The 19,739-nt window shown below is 36.6% G+C and overlaps 1 protein-coding gene across 4 annotated transcripts in view; it reads right to left on the bottom strand.

Moving 5' to 3' along the window:
* HS3ST5 (heparan sulfate-glucosamine 3-sulfotransferase 5) overlaps positions 1-19,739 on the bottom strand; it is a 291,447-nt gene that overhangs the window by 179,075 nt on the left and 92,633 nt on the right. For all 4 annotated transcript variants that reach the window (XM_070376398.1, XM_070376399.1, XM_070376397.1 and 1 more), the window contains one exon: positions 2,871-3,062. The gene's annotated coding sequence lies outside the window, so the exon portion shown is untranslated. The remainder of the gene's footprint in view (positions 1-2,870; positions 3,063-19,739) is intronic.

The raw sequence follows: 19,739 nt of genomic DNA, 5'->3' as shown, positions 1-19,739 counted from the left end.
TACTTAAAAAAAGTTTTATAAATCCTGAGGAGCAATAAAAATCAACCATAATTTCATCAACTGATCATAACCATGAATAATATTATGATGTAGATCATTTCAATTTTCTTCCTATGCATTGTAGTTTTTCTTAATAAAAATGAGAATCACATCACAACATGGTTTATAATTTGTTGTTTCCATTACAATATATTATGAGTATTTTGCCACATTAATAACTTTACTTTTGTTACATAAATTTAAATGATCTTCCAATTTCTTAAACTGAGAATAATAAACACATTTTAATTATCCCGGACATCTCACAAATATCATTATTACACTGTTTCATAATAACACTAATACTTCCCAGAGATTCTTATATATTTGAATCTCTTTTCTCCTATATCGAATGGTCCCAGATAGCTCTACTGCTCTAAAGCTCAATGCTTCTTTCAGTTCTTTTTCCCTCTCAATATCAGACTTCTAGATACAGACAGGCCAGCCTGAAATAAACCTAAATTTGCTACTTTCATTTCTAGATTAATGTCATGGTAGATTATCTACTGACAACTAAAATAATTCATGATTTCAAGTTGAATTATATTTATAAGTACCCAGGTACTTTCTTCGCTTCTTCAAACTTCATTTTCTCATGCAAGACATAAATATTGCAAAATACTTGGCTAGTTTCTCCTTGTTAATAAGTCATACCTGACCAGACTGATGTTTACTGTTCTTTTGTATTAAGCTTTTCATCAGTAAGTTTGGCAGTACATGAAGGGACTAGGCTACAAGCTCTCAATGCTCCATTTTTGCTCTAAAACTTTATGCTTCTATAAAGTTTCTGTAACTTACTCTTTTATTGTATATTTTACTTCACGAGAATGGAGGTTGGTTGTTTCACGGCTGCTGCTGCTAAGTCGCTTCAGTCGTGTCCGACTCTGTGCGACCCCATAGACGGCAGCCCACCGGGCAGGTTCCCTAAAACTACACTGTAAGTTTTCTTTATGGAGCCACAATTTAAGATAAATACACCAATGATAATAAATGTGGCTCATTCGAAGACATAATTCCATTCTTTCTCCACAAAAGGGTCCAAGAGTAGTTTCTATTTTTTTGAAACAGAAGTATTATAGAAGATCTACACTAAAAACTTGATGAAATCTTATTTGGAGACTCTGTTGACCTTAAACTTAGGTACTACATATTTAAGAATTTTTATTATCTTGTTTACTACAAATTTTAGAACTTTATCATCAGATGGCAATCTTATTGAGGACAGTTCTGACAGCAAATGTGCATGAAAATTCATCGTTAAAACAATTCTGCAAATCTTTTAGTTACTTTATTACTTAATTTCATTTTATTATTAAAAATGTTTATTGAAGTATAGTTAATTTACAATGTTGTGCCAGTTTTTGGTGTGTGGCAAGGTGATTCAGTTTTATATATATATTTTAAACTTTTATGCTGCTTCATTTTATGCATATGACTATACTAATTTTCTTTGTGTAATATTAATAAATAACATGCTTAGCTAACGAGTTATAGGGGCACACTTTTTTTGATTAAAGGTCTATTCTTGCCTTTTGATATTTTATGGACAAGAAAATCTATACAATATGAATAAGTTCTTACAAAGACTAACAGAAAATGGCAATAAGCCTGAAATTCAACGGATTTTGATTAAAAACTTCATTCTTCACTATAAAAATATCATACTAAATCTGTAAAAAATCATCACAATTTAAGGTCTGAATATGTCCATACCAATCACTTCTTTTACTGAAATAAGCAAATCTTTTATAAACTTAAAATCACAAATAATAAAGATAAAGTTGCTAAATGAAATACAGAAACAAAAAATAAAGTGATATTCAACAAACATACATGTAACCTGTTATAAATACAGCACATAATTTTTAAGGTTTAAGCTGCAGAGGAAAAAAGAGTAGCTAAAGGCATATTACGCAGATCTGTTCTTTTGAATTCTAAGGCTGAGTTTTCAAAATGAAGAGAAAAGACAAACCCTCACAAAAAGAAAAGAAAGAAATATTTAGCCAGCCTCAGCAGTAGTTCATTATTATCATCTAGATATTTCTTAGAATTAGATCCATAGACATCTGAATAAACCAAAACATTATTTGGAACACAGAAACAGCTGAAGAGAGCAATGACAGGACTGTCGCTCTAAAAGAGAGATAGGAACATCTGGGAATTAGCACATCATACGAAATTAAAAAAAAAAAGAATATTAGAAAGGATTAATAATTCAATTTGGGGGGTCAAAAAAGGAATACTAATTTAGCACTAATTTAAAGTATGCTTTCTTTATTTACTCTGTGACTGTAGGAAACAAGCCACATAAAATCCCTTCTAATGTAGTTTGAAAATTAGAAGTACATTATTTTAAATGCTAATTTCTCTGTTTCTTAAAGGTCTAAGCCCCATCTTCATCAGGATCATCTGAGGGTGAGTAGCTGTAAAAGATGCAAATTGATGGACCATAGTGAATCTCTCTGTGACATATGCCCAGGAATCAGCATTTTATAAACCTCCTTCTCCCCTCATTTAACTCTTATGCATATTAAAATTTGAGAACCACTGTATGCCATGCTTTTTTGTGTGAAACTGATTTCAGATATCAAGATAACCACTGCGCCACACTTGTATTTATATTTATATGACATATAAAACTTTTAAACTTTGTATTTTATTCCCCCCTTTTTTTTTTGGCTGTAGAACTCACTACACATAGCTAGCTATTTTTCCTTATATTCAACTATTTCTTTTACTTTTGTATATTTTTAAAAAATAGATTTAATTTTCACTTTCTGATGTAATTAAGAGTTACATAAGAATGTGAGTTACTTCCAAAGTTCTCTTACCTTCAAATCCTTATGCTTATTTGGTAAGTTCTGAACATATACGATGAAAATTTTCAAGAAGAATATGTGCAGTGGATCCTCTGTTTAATTTCCGAGTGTATCAAGGCTGGCCAAGGAGACTCCTGAAGTGGATACCAGAAATGCCATTGAGAAGGGAAGACAACGCTGAAGCCTCTGGGTTCCTGATTACCTCTGAACAGAATAGAAAAACAAGTAGTCGGTCACCTGAAATTCATAGAGAATCTGCTATGGAGAAGGTTATTTTCAGTAAACTAGCAGTGTTACTAAATTTAAACTTGGCCTGGGTTTGCTGCTCCCTGATTTAGCACAGTTGTCATTTAAAATTTCATGTCATTGTGAAGTCAGAATTGCATGATGCTCTTGCCTGCAGAGGATTCTGGTTGAATTCATACTGCTTTAATTGACTATTTTTCTAAACATTGCATCAAGTGATATAATTACTAATTTTATTTTTGATATGCAGGTGCTACATTTTGGTGCTGAATTTCTTTCTAAGTCAAGGTTGATGAGGCTTTTTAAAAATATATTCTTATGCAAGACTCTATCACACCTCATAAAAGATAAGACGATATATTCACTAAATCCCTATGGAATCATTTAGTACTTTTGCTATATTTTACTACACATAGATAATGGTTCCCAAGATAATTAGACATAAATAAAAATAATATCCTTTGTAGTCAATATATGTTGCCTACTTAGGGAAGCCAAAATTCTAGCTTCTTTAGTGCGTGAGTTAAACAGATGTTAGCAGTAGCTAATGGGAAAAGAGAATGAAAGATCCATTTTCAAAACTGGAAATTAATCATGCAGATATTGTCCCAACGGGTAGAGAAGGCATCATGTATGGAGAAATACAAAGTCAAATACAAAATAAGAGTGTAATACATATGTAAGCACAGAGCACACTGTAGAATGATGGGTTTTCATTGTAGAACTTACAGTTTGGTCACCCAAAAAACATTCCCAACTTTCTTGCTATGATTCACAAAATAGAGAACAAAAAATCAAATATTCTTTCTGGTCTCCCTTACTGCTAAGAGTGGTCATGTGACCCTGTTCTGGCCCATGAACTATAAGAAGTACACTGGGAAAGAAATCCAGGCAAGCAATTTGCTTTATTGATAAACAGAAAGATTTCTGTTCCTCTGCTCTTTACCACACAGTTGCTAGCCTTGAATGAGGCTACAATACTTGGAGGCAGAGCAGTCTTCTTGTCACCATGATATAAAACATACGGAAAGTCCAGAGAAATGCAAAGATATCAGCCTTCTTACTGACAAGTAATAGGTCACAACCAACACTACTAACTTCTTCCTTTGAAACTGTATTTGTTTAAACCACTGGGTGTTCTGTTGCTTGCTAACACTCATTGTAAGTTGACAAAATGCTAAAAAAAAATTTGCTAAGCAGTCATGTAATCTGTAAGTTCTCATTCAGTGGAGTGAAGGGGAGGTTTCATTCTGAGTTTGGAACTTGCCTTCTTTTGACTTCTAGGAAAGTTGTGCGTGTGGGGAGTAATAGGTCACAAGGGATGCTAATTAGAATAGGTGCTCCTGCCGGTGCACTGGGATGATCAAGGGATGGGATGGGGAGGGAGGTGGGAGGGGGTTCAGGATGGGGAACACATGTACACCCATGGCAGATTCATGTCAATGTATGGCAAAACCACTACAATATTGTAAAGTAATTAGCCTCCAATTAAAATAAATAAATTTATTTTTAAAAAAAAGAAAAAAAAAGCAAAGCCTAGCTCAGAGCTAAGACTAGAAGTAAAGGGTCAAAGAAAAGATTCCATTTTTGCCTCAGTGCCAAAGTTATCACCTTATTTGAAATCTCAGTGGAAGATTTTGACGTTCCACTGTAAAGTTTATTCTTACTATCTTGCTAAGTCCTATGGATTCTTCATCTGAAATACTGTCATATCCATTACTTCATTACTGTCGTCCTTTCATCAACATATTTACTCAATCACAGTTTGGTTTTCACTTTCTCTCTCCTAAAGTATTGCTGTAGGCTCTTTTAACAGATTTCTTTTTTTGTTTTTGTTTTTTTTAAACATTGCCATATGTACCATAGTTGTCTCAAGACTTAATTTTTTGAAATAATTTCATTGGATCTTGCTTCAGTTCAAAATACAAGAACTCTTTTTGGTATGTTAAATTAAGAATAAGGTCTTTAACTCGGAATTTAAGACTTCTTATAATGTAACACCTAGATTTCCTATCCCCCTTTCCTAATACTTTGAGTAGTTTAGTGAGAGGATTTATCTTCACTCCAGAGGTATACCTGGACTAGTTAAAAATAATCTGTGTATCTCAACCTCTACCAACAATGTTAGGGATAAGCATACAATCTTAATAATTCAATGATCTCCATTCTGGGGTTTTCATTGTCTTATTATGCAAAAACAAACAAGACTTCTTCTTGCTGGACATGAGCATATGAACATATAGCATCTAGAACTACTAGCAATCATCTTGGGATCATCAGAGGAGAACTTGACAGAACTTAAGTCAACACCAAAAAAAAAAAAAAAAAAAAACTGGAAAAAAAAAGGATCTGAGTTCTGATCTTGGGGTATCACCCATGGACAGACCACTGCTTGCAGGTAGAATACCCTGAAACTTTCAGTTATGTGTGAATTTATAGGTTCCAATTTTTTTTTGGATTAAGCCAGTTTGGGTTGGTATTTATCTTGTAACCAAAATCTTTACAATCTATTTATTTATATTTTTATTTTGTTCCTGCCATTTCATTTATTTCTCTCTCTTTATCTATATTCTACCTCTTTTCATGATCCAGCCCTCTTTCCCATGAAATGTTGCCAGAGTTTTCTAATTCATAGTGAGAGAATCCTAATCTAAATCACTTTATTTTCCATTGTATATTTTGATAAGAGAGCTCATCAAAATATATAATGCCTTCATTTGATGAAGACTTTCAAATCTTTAGCTTAACATTTTCTTCTATTGCCAGACTTTTATTTCTAACTGAATATTTGACATCTCAACCTAAACGTCTTGTAGGCTCCTCAAACTGAATTTTTCCATAACTAGATTCATAAAAATTTCCTCTCAAATACACGTTTCTTCCAGTGTTTTCTATTTTTGTAAACAGCACCATAAGCCATCAATTAAGCCAAAAAGCATGGCTTTCAACCTTTAAACAAGGAATCAGAGTAGATTTAATTCTTGTTTTCCCCCTAGTTTCTGATTATCATATCCTTTTGATTTTATTTCTTAGTGATTTTTTCAAACTCTATCTATTTTGTTTCCTTTTTCTATCTTCCTCTTTCCTTTTTAGGCTTCCCTGGTGGCTCAGCTGGTAAAGAATCCGCCTGCAATGAGGGAGACCAGGGTTCAGTCTCTGGGTTAGGAAGATCCCCTGGAGAAGGGAAAGCCTACCCACTCTAGTATTCTGGCCTGGAGAATTCCATGGACTATTCCATGGGGTTGCAAAGAGTCAGACACGACTAAGAATTTAGGACTTCGTTATAGCTCAAATGGTAAAGAATCTGCCTGCAATGCAGGAGACCTGCATTTGATCCCTGGGTCAGGAAGATCCCCTGGAGAAGGAAATAATAACCCTTTCCTTTTCTCCTCTACAACCCCCCCACCCCCACCCCACTTCTAAGACCGCATCTATAGCCTGGAATAGGGCATGCCTTTTTTCTGTCTCTCATCTTCTATTTTTAAATTCTCCACTAAATTCTCCTCATGGTGTTTGGGTGATTTAAACAAAACAAAACAAAACATACACACAACCAGTCATGTCAACCCTCCATTTAAAAGCCTTCAATGCCTTCTCACTTTTCTTAGGATAAACAAAAAGGACTTCTATCACTCAGTATATCACTTCTGTATCCTCATCTCCCTAAAGGAAAGCAACCATTTTTGTTCATAATTATCCTCATTTTTAGAATACCCTCATTTAGCAGAGTGCCTAGCACATCCTGGAGAAGGAAATGGCAACCCACTCCAGTGTTCTTGCCTGGAGAATCCCAGGGACGGGGGAGCCTGGTGGGCTGCCGTCTATGGGGTCGCACAGAGTCGGACACGACTGAAGCGACTTAGCAGCTAGCACATCCTCGGAACTCAATAAACAGTTGTTGAATGAATGTTCTTGCAATAACTCTTGAACCATGAACCACTTATGTTATTATTTTTTCCTGTATATGTTATTATTTGAATTACTTATAAGTAAACTGAAGGCAAAGAAATGCCTTATTTCTTTGTACTATACAGAAGAAGAGATCGTAACTTAGTAGCGGTTCAGAGGCATTCAATTGTATTGATACTGATATTTCTTCTACTATGATTCCCTCTTGAAAGGATAAGATTAAAAATGGACAAGGGAATATATTATTATCCTGTCAAAAATGGAAGTAAAAAAGAAGAAACTTGTTTCTGGATCCCAATTCTATACACTCTGTATAGATTAATTACAAAGGAACTGTTTTTCTGCATGACACAGAAAACCTTCAGATTAGTCCTGAATAATGTAAACAAACACTCAAACATGATGTTTTATACTTTCACTGTTATGGTCTCAAATATTTTATATTTATCTTTAGAAATCTTTTACCTTTGAAAAATATAAGCAAAAACTTCAATAATTTTTAACAGATAATTAACAGCTAAAGTCTTTTTTGAGCCAAGACTGTTACTTTGGAAAATAGTTATCCCAAGTACAAATTAATTCCTAGTTATTGGATATTTACCTGAAAGGGGCAAAAAAGAACTGCAGAGATTCTAAGGTAAGGATGAAATTGTAGCCTATGTTGTATACTGATATTACCTAAATGAGAGAGTTCTTAGAGTAATCTAAACTAAGAACACACACTGGAGTCTAAAGGTAAGAAACAGTGGGGCTGCAAGTGTTTAATTAAACAAGAGGACGCAGGTACATGTTTCTCAAAGACTTCTGACTGTGTAGCTGTGGCCAGATAATGCTTTCTACATTGAAAAATGGTAGACAGAAGTGAGAGGAACCAGAAGAGAAGAGGGCAGGAAATAAGGGTAGATAATGCAAATTTTGTTGCATGAATAAAATTCTTGAGCAAGCTTAAACTTCTGCTTCTTAAAAACTAGTTGGAATCTGCCTAAGGCATATTTATACAAGAGGTAATTGCCTTTGGGCTTCTATAGGTTTGTTGTTCAGTTATAAATATTTTCAAGTTTTCTCAGAGTTATTGACTATGTTAGGGAGTCTAAATTTTTTTTTTTAAAGGGAAGGAAAAAGTCAAAAAAGAAATCCTCTTGCACAAATTGCATTTTAAGCATGAATACAAATAATTGTTTTAAAAATCAGAGAGCAGGCTATTTTACAATTTTTACCCAAGATATTAAAAGATATTTTAAGAAACTAGTGATTCATGATTTAATATTCAACTGCTTTTCAAGGAAAATTCTACCAGGATAAAGTCATGATTTCTTTCCTCCGGTAACTTAAACTCCAAATGATAGGCTGAAGTGGCACTGTTTATTTTGCTTCTCTTTATATAAATAAAAAATAAGCAGAACTGCATGAAGAAAGGACCTTACACTCTGCATCTTTATACATGCTTCTTTTCTGTGTAATGGAAAAAGTGATTTTCAAGTATATGATATTTCTCTGGCTAAACTTTTCTGTTTTGTTAACTTCTGTTTCTAATGGCAACATGGGGTTAGTCCTTTTGCATGAAAATTGACATATGTTCCATAATTATAGTACAAAACCTTTTGTATTTCTTTAAAAGTTGATTCCTTTAAGAGCATGAAATTGCCAATGGATGTCATAGCTATCTCTAACGCAAGTAATAACATTTTAGAAAACACATGGAGTAAAGAGTTTATGAGAGCTAAAAAAGAATATAGGCTTGCCTATTTATATATATTTTATGTAGGTTTTTCTCTCAATATTGCATTGAAATATAAAAAGTTTTGTTAATCTACCTCAGGCTCTAAGATGTAGAGTACCATATAATAGTACCTACTGCTGCTGCTGCTGCTAAGTCATTTCAGTCGTGTCCGACCCTGTGCAACCCCATAGACGGCAGCCCACCAGGCTCCCCCATCCCTGGGATTCTCTAGGCAAGAGTACTGGAGTGGGTTGCCATTTCCTTCTCCAATGCATGAAAGTGAAAAGTGAAAGTGAAGTCGCTCAGTTGTGTCCAACTCTAGCCACCCCATGGACTGCAGCCTACCAGGCTCCTCCGTTCATGGGATTTTCCAGGCAAGACAGTACCTACTAGTCAAGAGTAAAATTCTCACTTGTAATTTTGAAAACTTCCTAAGGAAATGAGGGAAATAATACCATATGATGAGAATTTAGTAAAAGTTACTTATGACTTATGATTATCCCTAGATGACTGACCTTCTGTGATTCTCAATAAAAGAGTGACAGGGAGTTTGGGAACTCCCAATATTCCACTAAGGGGAAATAATGTCATTACCAGGAGGCAGGACTGGGAAGTGACTGAAGAAGCTAAAACTGTATCGTAACAGGGAGAGAATGGGTAGAGAGAGCAGCAGTTAAAGTTTTGTTCTCTCTTTTTAAGAGGATCCATCTCCCACAAAATAATCTTTACACAGAACCCTAGGTTTCTGTATCACCACTAGCTTTGAGAATACCCACTCCAGTGGTCTTGCTTGGAGAATCCCAGGGACGGGGGCAGCCTGGTGGCTGTCGTCTGTGGGGTTGCACAGAGTTGGACATGACTGAAGTGACTTAGCAGCAGCAGCAGCTTTGAGAATGAAGAAGAAAAAATCTAGGAATCACAGGCTGCCAGTGTAGATCAAGATCTTTTGTTCTCCTGGAAACTGGAAGTCATATCTTCAGAAGATTCCTCACACTTCCCTTTGTTCTACTTGGCACATCCCTCACAAACTCCATTTATTCATCAGCTCCCCCAGGGACTGCTAAAGGACAGCAACATTCTGGACACAGTAGTGGAGTGGTTCTCCATTCGTGAACTGATCACCTCATGCAGGTGCTTCAGTTCCTTGTGATTCTGACCAGAATGAGACCTCCTGCTTGAGTCAAATTCTTACACTGGTAATACAGAGACTCATACTCTGAGCAGTGGTAAATTCCATCAGGGCAGTGGTGACCTTCATTATGGACCTCCATCTGGCCAGCTCCTTCTAATACACTGATCTTTCTTTACTCTGTGGTTCTGACATGGGCATTTCTGCAGGCTTTTAATAAAAACAATCATTAAAACACCTGTTATTCATGAATTTCTCTAGTCTGTACACTATGGACACAGTTCATACACAATTCGCATAAGGTAACAACCATGTGCAGGCATAGATACAGTTCAATTATCTAATTAGGTAAATAAGTCTTTAGTGGAGACTTGTAATAGGCTGAAAAAACTATGTGATTGTATATAGTTCTGCTCATAAATCATAGAATATATTTAGGTGTTTTAAAATTTTCAATGTTTATTCTTTAGTCAACTACTTTAAACTGGGTTTATTTGTTTTTGATTAATGAGAGTTGAAGAAACTATGCCTTCAATATTCTGCCCATCTAGAATGTCTGGCTTACAGTGGATGCTTAATGCACGATGATGATCACTACACACAAAATTTTGCATCAGTGCAAAACAGAAAAATGTTTCTAGCCTTTATCTACTATCGTTTTCATTTACTTCTGGCAGTGGCAAGACAGAAGATTTGCATTACTTCTGAGCATAGGCATGATGCATTTAGATATGCGTTTCCGTCCCAGCACAAGATAAAATATACGCCATGTGACAATTGGTACTGCAATTTTATGCTGAATTGAAATATTTTAGACTTTGATGAGTTCAACAGATATACACACACAGAAAAGATAGATGTCAAAAGCACAGGAAAATGTTTAACTATCTGGATCTTCAACACTGCAAACTGGGCCCATGTTTTATCAGTGCTGTTTTCTCAGAATGTTTCTCAGGAAGTGAGTTACACCTACTCTTATATGTATGATGACTTTAAAAATGGGTCTACACATGCTAAAGTGATTGAAGATATCTTTTTGACTTATATGAAATGAAAGTTATAAATATGGTTCAAAAACTCTTCACAACAATCAAAGACGAACTTATTTTTGATAGAAGCCAAGGAAGCCAACAGTACCAAGAAATGTAGGAAATTCATGTGTTAATCCAGCATGGTGGGGTTTTGCCCTCATGCCCATCATGCATTGGAGAAAGAAATGGCAACCCACTCCAGTGTTCTCTGTCCCTTGGAGAATCCCAGGGACGGGGGAGCCTGGTGGACTGCCATCTATGGGGTCCCACAGAGTCGGACACAACTGAAGTGACTTAGCAGCAGCAGCAGCAGCCATTTGATAGAAAAATTTGAGAAGCATGATTTCTTCTGCTAGTTTTGTTACTGAGCCCAAGCTCACTCTGCTCACTGCACCACAGGCCAATAAACTGGGAAATGAATTGTTGGGGCAACACCACAGTTCAAAAGCACCAATTCTTCGGCGCTCAGCCTTCATCACAGTCCAACTCTCACATCCATACATGACTACAGGAAAAACCATAGGCTTGACTAGATGGACCTTTGTTGGCAAAGTAATGTCTCTGCTTTTGAATATGGATGTCTAGGTTGGTCATAACTTTTATTCCAAGGAGTAAGCATCTTTTAATTTAATAGGATGACACTCAAGAATAATCGATCAATGACTACAGTAGACTCTATCAGTGTTCCCAACACTTTACCTCCTCTTCCCATATCCATGCTCATTGTCATATGCCTTGTAGTTTGCCCTAATAAGAATGGGTAATCTCTTTCCTTACTCCTTTTCTTTGCGTTTGTTCATGGGACTTTTTGGGCCATGAAACATTAAAGAACCCGATTTGAGCAAAGGCCTGAACAATGCTTGCCTTATTGAGTTTGCTCTCCAGCACTTCTGCTACTGTCATGAGAACATGGGCAGGAAGCAGGAGAATGGGAGACATGCAGAACTAAGCTGCCCCTGTGGACTCAGCCTGATCCCCAGCTGATCCCCAGTCACATGAGTAAACAGCTGAGATTATCGTATACCCAACCCAGTGCAGCCTAAATTAGCCAATCCCAAATGACCCACAAATCATGAGCCAGACACATGCTTATTATTACATGCTGCTGAGAATTTGTGCTTGTTTGTTATCCAGCCTCTTCTGAGATATCTAACTGATACAAGAGTGTAGTTTTCAGAGCTGGGCTTTCAGAGCTGGGCTTTCATTTTCTACTGAGAGAATTCACATTAGGAACCATGCAGGCACACTTGAAAATACCTCTCTTGCTAACAACTTAGACAAAATATTTTTGCTATGATGACATGTATGGGAACTAGGGCAGAGATTCTAGCAGAGGCTGGACAAAGTCATCTTAGAAGTGTAACTCACTGATTATCATGGGGAGTTCTAAGGCAAGCAGCAGCAGGGATGCTAAACTTAAAAGGAATGGAGTAGCACAGCATGATTCTTATTTTTCCAAGCAAGTGTTGGATTTGTTAAAAAGGTCCTTCTTATGAAGATCTCCAGTTTGTTATTGTTGGGGAAAAGTTGTTACTACGTACATACTCCCAGCTTTGTCTTATCCCTCTGCTTGGTAAAGATGGTACTGGCTTTGTCCACTAGAGCCATCCCCTGATCGACCCTCAGCACGTTCCCACGAGGTTTCTCCTACTGCCTTGTGGTGGATTCTTTGGGCTTTTGTGATGCCTAATAAGAATGTTGAGAATGAAAGACCACTGGGATTGTGGGTAGAAAGGTAAGAGGGTGAGATTAGGAGAAAAGTGTCCTTTGTTAAAAGACAGAAAAGTTACAGAAGATCAGGGATGACAGAACGTTTTGTGAAGGACTTTTAAATAAGAAGACTCAGAGAAAGTGAGGGTATAAAGGATCATGGATAGAAAAGGAAAGGAGATGTTAGCAAACATTCCTAGCAGTTTAGTTAAGTTCTCCTCACATGATTTAAAAAATGCAGATAGAAAATAATTACACATTTTTTTATAAGACCATCTCTCTGAGACCAGTTTCTGTGGGTCACAGCTTCTGCCAGTGATGATCTTGTACAAAAAGTTTAATATGAAATAGTCATAATGTGGTGAAGAGACTAGAAGAAAACATAGGGCCTATGATGATATTCACTTTCCATATCACTTACTAGCTGCATATCTGGACAGTTACTGAACCATTCACAGGCTCATTGATTTGATTTATACCATGGAGAAAACTACATATGTCATAGGTTTTTCCCAGGCTTAAGTAAGACAGTGAATATCAGAATGTCTAGCACATCACTTAGACATTTACAAACATTAGTTGAAATGTTGTTGCTAAGTCACTTCAGTCATGTCCGACTCTGTGCAACCCCATAGACGGCAGCCCACCAGGCTCCCCTGTCCCTGGGATTCTCCAGGCAAGAACACTGGAGTGGGTTGCCATTTCCTTCTCCAATGCATCAAAGTGAAAAGTGAAAGGGAAGTCGCTCAGTTGTGTCCGACTTAGTGACCCCATGGACTGCAGCTTACCAGGCTCCTCCATTCATTGGATTTCCCAGGTAAGAGTACTGGAGTGGGTTGCCATTGCCTTCTCCGAGTTGAAATGTTGGGGCACACTATTTTTTTTTTACAAAATTCAAAGTTTGGTCTGTAGTCACTATAAAAGTTGACCTATATCCTCAAGCTATGCTTCATGGTTAGCAGTAGCTAACTGCTCAAGCGATTACTAATTGAAAAAGAGCTGTTTTTGTTACAAGTTCCTTTTATGGAAGGTGAAAGAAGCTATGCTCCTTACCAGGCATGATCAATAAGGAACTTCCCAAAGTGGCGTGAACTCACATGCTGGGAAACTCAACAAAATGATCATTATGGAGATGTCTTTTAAGTTAAATATTTGAAATAGCACTTTACATGCCATTCCATCACTATCCTAAGTTACTTTGAGAGAAGGAAATAGAGGTATACTCATGATCAAAATAACATCCTATTATTTTCAGTAGTGAAATTTGGAAACAGATGTTGTTTACCACATGGGAATCAACTGTGGTCTGATAGAATTCTAGTTCTTTACTAGCGATGCAACCAGTGAATCACTAGGTGGCATCTAGGTTTTAGCATCTATTCAGAATAGAAAAGCTATATAAAGCCGTATAGAAAAGGCATTGGCAATCTATGTTTTGAAATTACAATACAAAATTGCTAGCTGATGCTTGTAAGCAGCAACTTGCCCAACGGCTGCAAGGAATGAACATTAGAATAAAATTAGATTCAGAAGATAAATACGCTTTTCTGGAGACTGTAAAACACCAAAATAGCATCATGCTTCTGAATTTACAAAACGAGGGTTTGGGTCGAACCCACAGCTTTGAGACAGGGGTGAATTAGAAAAAACCACCTGGTTCTTCTCGTGTAGATGTAAATAAGGCTCAACATGAAATGGCAAGTCAAGATCATCGTCAACAAGAATGTCTTGGTATGCACCCTGCCTTCCAGCACAGTGTGTTACCTTGGAACCCCACAGGTGAGACAAATAGATGATACCAGGGTAACTGAGCAGATGTGGTTTGATGAGCTGATGGTGGGGATAGCTACAGACTGTGAGGATAGATACAGTCTTGCAAGGACACTGAAGCACAATTTCAAAGTACACCACGGGGAGGAATGGACTGCTGGGAAGCAACACCTGATAGGCTGCTCCGACAAATAGCAATCAGGGAGCAAAGAGTACATGCTCAGAATCCTAGGCTCTGCCCACATCACTAGAAGCCCACATCATAGACAAACAAGATAATCACTATACACACACAGGTGTCCAAACCAGGTTAGCTACAGTAGAGCCAAATCTGGAAAATACTAAGTGTGTTTACTCATATAAAGGTAGGAGTTTGTAGAAAGGACCCAGCAAAGATATTTCAGTCAAATCTGATGACCTCCTAGAAGATGCAGCTTAAATGACAACATATCACATATCTTCAGGCTTTATATGCAGGGAAATAGAATAGGATTTTTACAAACTGACCTAGCCTGGGAATTCTCAGTGGCTATAACCGGTGTACAGCATGATACATGTGCTGTATTATATCTTCTATTAATAAAATATCTTAATATAACTTGAGAAAGAGGACTTGTCCAGCATCTGATTATTTTCATGATTACTGGCAAAGAGAAACATGTCACAGAACAATATTCCATGAACTAAATTACCTGGTTGGAGGGGTAGGGGCGGGGGAAGGTGGAATTACTGAAACCTTGCAGGCAGGGCTGAGTCACACAAGTTTTGAATCTGTCAGATATCATCTCCGCTTAAGTAACAATGTTTTTGTGGGGGTGAAAAGTGATAGATACAGATGGAGTTTGTAAACCATCAAGCACTGTACACATACTGCAAACCTTAAAGAACAGTCAAGAGAATTTCAACAACAGTGTTCCAAGCAGACCTATGACAGTTTGCTCTTCTACTCATCTCAGCTTTAAGAGACAATAATATAGTTTGTCTGCTAGCCTGTTAAGCTAAGGCAAGTAAAAAGCTTTCATGATAGTTCAAGCACTGTTTTTATAGCAGTGCTTCTATTAAGAGAAAACAGGAACCAACTCTTATCCTCTTGTTGTCTTAATAGTCCTAAGCAAGTCACCTTCCCACTAAAAATCAAGTTTTATATGGCTAGTTTGTTTGGACTTTACGGGACTATTAACCAACTTGTAGTTACTGAAAAGGACCTAGGTTGTGTTCTGTTCTACTCGTGTAGCAGCAGCGTCTTCAAAGAGAGAGGATTTCTTTTTTAGCCTGTTATCTTATCTATACAGAACCCTCTTCCCCCAAAAAACACCCTCCCAAACCAACAACAATTTGAATTAAAAAGTAAAATCTAATCTATCACAACCTGGTTTCATTTATTGTGGTAATAGGAATAAGAACAATCATAGTAGTTTAATCAAAAAACTCTTCAAATTTTCTTTTTAAGCAGAGTTCTTAACAGAAAGAAAGTCTTTTTCATCCAGCTCTTTCTTAATTTTTTTTCCTTAGCCTTCATCCTGGAATTGGTAATTCACTCAACTGTGGGTTACTGTTTCTCATCTTTCCAAGTACCTTTCTGTGGTGAACTCTCTACATTTGGTAGTCTTGTTGCAACACAGTAGTTCTAAAGCTTTAATGAATTTAACACAAAGGACCATGAGGAGAGGGCTCTAATTTTCTAGCGGTGTCAGTTTGAATTGGGGGTACCACCGGTTGGGCAATAAGAGTTAACCCAAAGGCCACTGATACATTAAACTGTTTTCTACTTGTTCTTTAGTGATGAAAACAAGGAAACTCTGTATCTTCGTGAGAAATGAGAGTGATAAACCAAGAATGAGAGATGATCTTAAGAAAAGTGGAAAATAAATTGAGGTCTGAGTCTTATCAAAGAAACAAGGGTGACTGACAAACGTGATTTTTCAAGAAAGCTCTGGGCTTCTATAGTTTGTAATCCACAAATTTGTTGACTCCAAAATATCAGGACATGTTTTATAAAGAAGTTGCTGACTCGTGTTTAAAAGTTTGATAGTTAAAATTAATTTAAGACACTTCTTGGTGTTAAGCATTTTGTTTTCTAGTCAGAATTCAATTTCCCCAGTGCCCTTGAAAATTGATATATTTCATACTGGCATTTCTATCCCTTATTTCATATTATATTTTTTCCTGTTATGTATACTGGATAGATCAGTCTTGGTGAGCATAAACAACATTGAGCAGAATTGTTGTTCAGTCACTAAGTCGTGTCTTAGTCTTTGCAACTCCATGGACTGCAGCACTCCAGACTTCCCTGTCCTTCACTATCTCCTGGAGTTTGAGCAGAGTTAGAAACTTTACTTTTTATCATTTTTTTGAAGTCAAAAGAAAATTATTTTAATAACAGAATTTAAAAGCCTAAACTTGTTTTTTTTCATTAAACAATAATATATGAAATATGAACTATGGTCTTCACCAATCATATATTCATATCTATGTAGATGGTGATCCTTTTTGGAACTACAGTGAATAGTTGAAGATGAAAGAGCAACTAGCATTTGACTAGAATACAATATTATGAAGATTCCTATAAAAACTATGCATCTCTAAATAAGAAGCAAGCACTAACAGTTTGCTCCAGAAAGTTCTGTTAGGTTTTCAAGATTCACCCAGGAAACAATTCAGATACTTACCAGTCTGAGGAAAACTATACAAGTTCTCTTCTTTTACAAAGCAAATGTCTAAAATCTATGATTCAGACAACTGAATAATTCTCAAAAGAGAGGCAAATTTGTAGGTGAATAAAAGTATCAATAATTAAAATAAAACTTATTAAGACAGTGCTCACCTTTCACAGTTTCAACATGTATGAATTTCAGTACTGTGCCAAGTAAACACTGCCTGTAATATACTATCGGCTATTCAGTCCCAATGCAGAGTTTTCAGGCTGAAGGTATTGTTTATTCAATCGTGTATCTATGCTGATTTGTTTTTATGATTTTTCTTGTGTGTACATGCTATCTGAGAAGAACATCTGTGATAGAACATTTGTGATACAAACTTTTGGTCCCTGATGATAACAAGGTTGCTACCTAGCTTTTTAGAATTTGGTCAAGGCTTGACCATGTAATCAATGAAATAGGTGAAATAATTTTCCTGTGATTTCCTTTCCTTTCTCCCTTCTTAAGAAATGTATCACATAACAAAGAAATCAACTTCTAGAAATTCATTGCCTTGTGTCTATACTCTTTATAAATATTCTTTTAGTGCAAACATGCTAATCAATAATTAGTGTTTTAGACCCTGGGGAACGTCTTACAGGTTTTCTTCTATCAACTATTACTTGTACTTTCATTGTATCAACAAATGTCTTTTACTTTTTTTAATCATGCATTCAAAGTTACATGAATAATTTGAGTAGCAAATGAGATACGGAGCAGACATCCTTGGCATTCTTTAGCTACATACCTCCAAGCTCCTTTCTGGTGGTCGTGGGGGTTATGCACCTTTTCAAAACTGAAGGATCCATTTCTCCAATGTTTAAGAGCACTGAGTGCAGGCAGTTCACGGCTGCATCCCTCTCCAGGCAATCATGCTGGGCTGGAGGAAGCTACCTTACTCTCCATGTGCCTTCTCCCCAGGGGCAGTCTATATCCAGTGATTAGTCAACATGGGATACAAAGGCTGGGGTTCTTGCCACAACTTAAGACAATTCTGAGGCCCCATTAAGGTTATAAGCTCCCTTGATAACCTGGGGTCTCTGCTGTAAAAGCTCACAGGTGACTTTCTCCCTCTGTCCAATCTTGCTTTCCTCAGTTCCTTATAGCTGCTATTCCCAAACACTTCCCAAAATTTTATGTATACAAATTTCCCTTGGAATGTGTTTCCAGGGAAGTCAGAGGAGAATGTAGCATCAAATAAAAACCAAAGGTAACTAATATAAAAATAGATCAATATGAATCTGAAGTATTTCCAGTATTAAAGTGTTAGTTTCTCAGTTGTGTCCGAATCTTCATGATTCCATGGACTATAGCTGGCCAGGCTTCTCTGTCCATGGAATTCTCCAGGCAGGAATACTGGAGTGGTTTGCCATTCCCTTCTCCAGGGGCTCTTCCTGACCAGGGATTGAACCCAGGTCTCCAGCAGTGCGGGCAGATTCTTTACCAACTGTCACTAGAAGGTCAAAGTATTTCTTATCATTGCCTATTTTTATTTATCCTTACTGATTCTTATCACTAAATTTTAAGTGAAGAAATATTATATAATACCAGCTTCCACAAAAATTTATGATTCAAATATTACTTATTGTTTCAGGCTGAGTTTTAGGAAATGTTTTGAATTTCCTAAATGTTTCTCAACAAACATTTATTTTAAGGATAAAATTTTTATAGACCAAACACATCATTATGATGAAATGGGATGGAAGTAGAATGAATACAAATAAATACAATGTTCAGAGTTTAATCCTTTCAGAGCTAACAATAAAATCTTATATATATTCCAATTTTACACTTCATTGACTAGAATACGAAGGAGATAAAATTCAGCAGAGAAAGAGTAGAATTCACCAAGTACATGACCATAAGAAAAATATTGCTAACTTTTGTATGAAGGGACATTTTATCTTCTCTTGTGTTGAAGTTTGGCTTTTTGTTAAAGTTAATTTTCAAAGTATAGGATATAACTTCAGTCCAGGTAAGCAAGTGGATTACTGGAAGGACAATGGTATTACTGTTGCTTAGCGTCTACATTATTGGATCTCACCTGCAGATCCACTGTGTTAAGAACTTCATTTGCTTAGTCATGACCTTAAAGTTGACTATTTGAAAATAGAAGAGTAGACATCTTCCTCAAGTGTTCTGAGTGAGTAAATGGAGCACGGAATGGAAAGAATGTCTATGAAAGGACTTACTAATAGCAAATATCAGGAGCATGAGAAAGGAGCCTGTGAAATGAAATCTGCAGCAATAAGACTTGTGTTCCAAGAAATGCCTTTCTGTTTCCACTCAGTTAGCACTGGGGAGGCCCTATGGCAGTAGGGATGTGTCTAAAAAGTATAAAACATAGGTAATTTTGCCACTGCAGCAGCATTATTGTGGGAAAGTGGTTTTAAAACTGCCTTTCAGCAGTGAAACACTCTCTTCAAATAAAATCTTACAGAGAAGCCCAATATGTAAAACAGAAGAAAGAGGATTAGTCTGAAGTCAAGGTCAGCACTGTGATGCAGGGGCCCTCACGCTCCAGAGACACAGCTAGAGAACTCCTGGGACTCCAGGCAGCAGAGGGTAAAGATCAATTGGAGTATTGACAAGCTCTCAACTGTGAGCACTTGGGTGTTTAAAATTTCTGTTGCTTTCCAGCGTTTATTTTTCCACTTCCCCTTCCTATCT

Source organism: Bos mutus, chromosome 9 (genome assembly GCF_027580195.1).
Source record: "Bos mutus isolate GX-2022 chromosome 9, NWIPB_WYAK_1.1, whole genome shotgun sequence".
NCBI lineage: Eukaryota > Metazoa > Chordata > Mammalia > Artiodactyla > Bovidae > Bos > Bos mutus.
The sequence above is the reverse complement of the archived record's forward strand: the minus strand, read 5'-3'. Positions and strand labels throughout refer to the sequence as shown.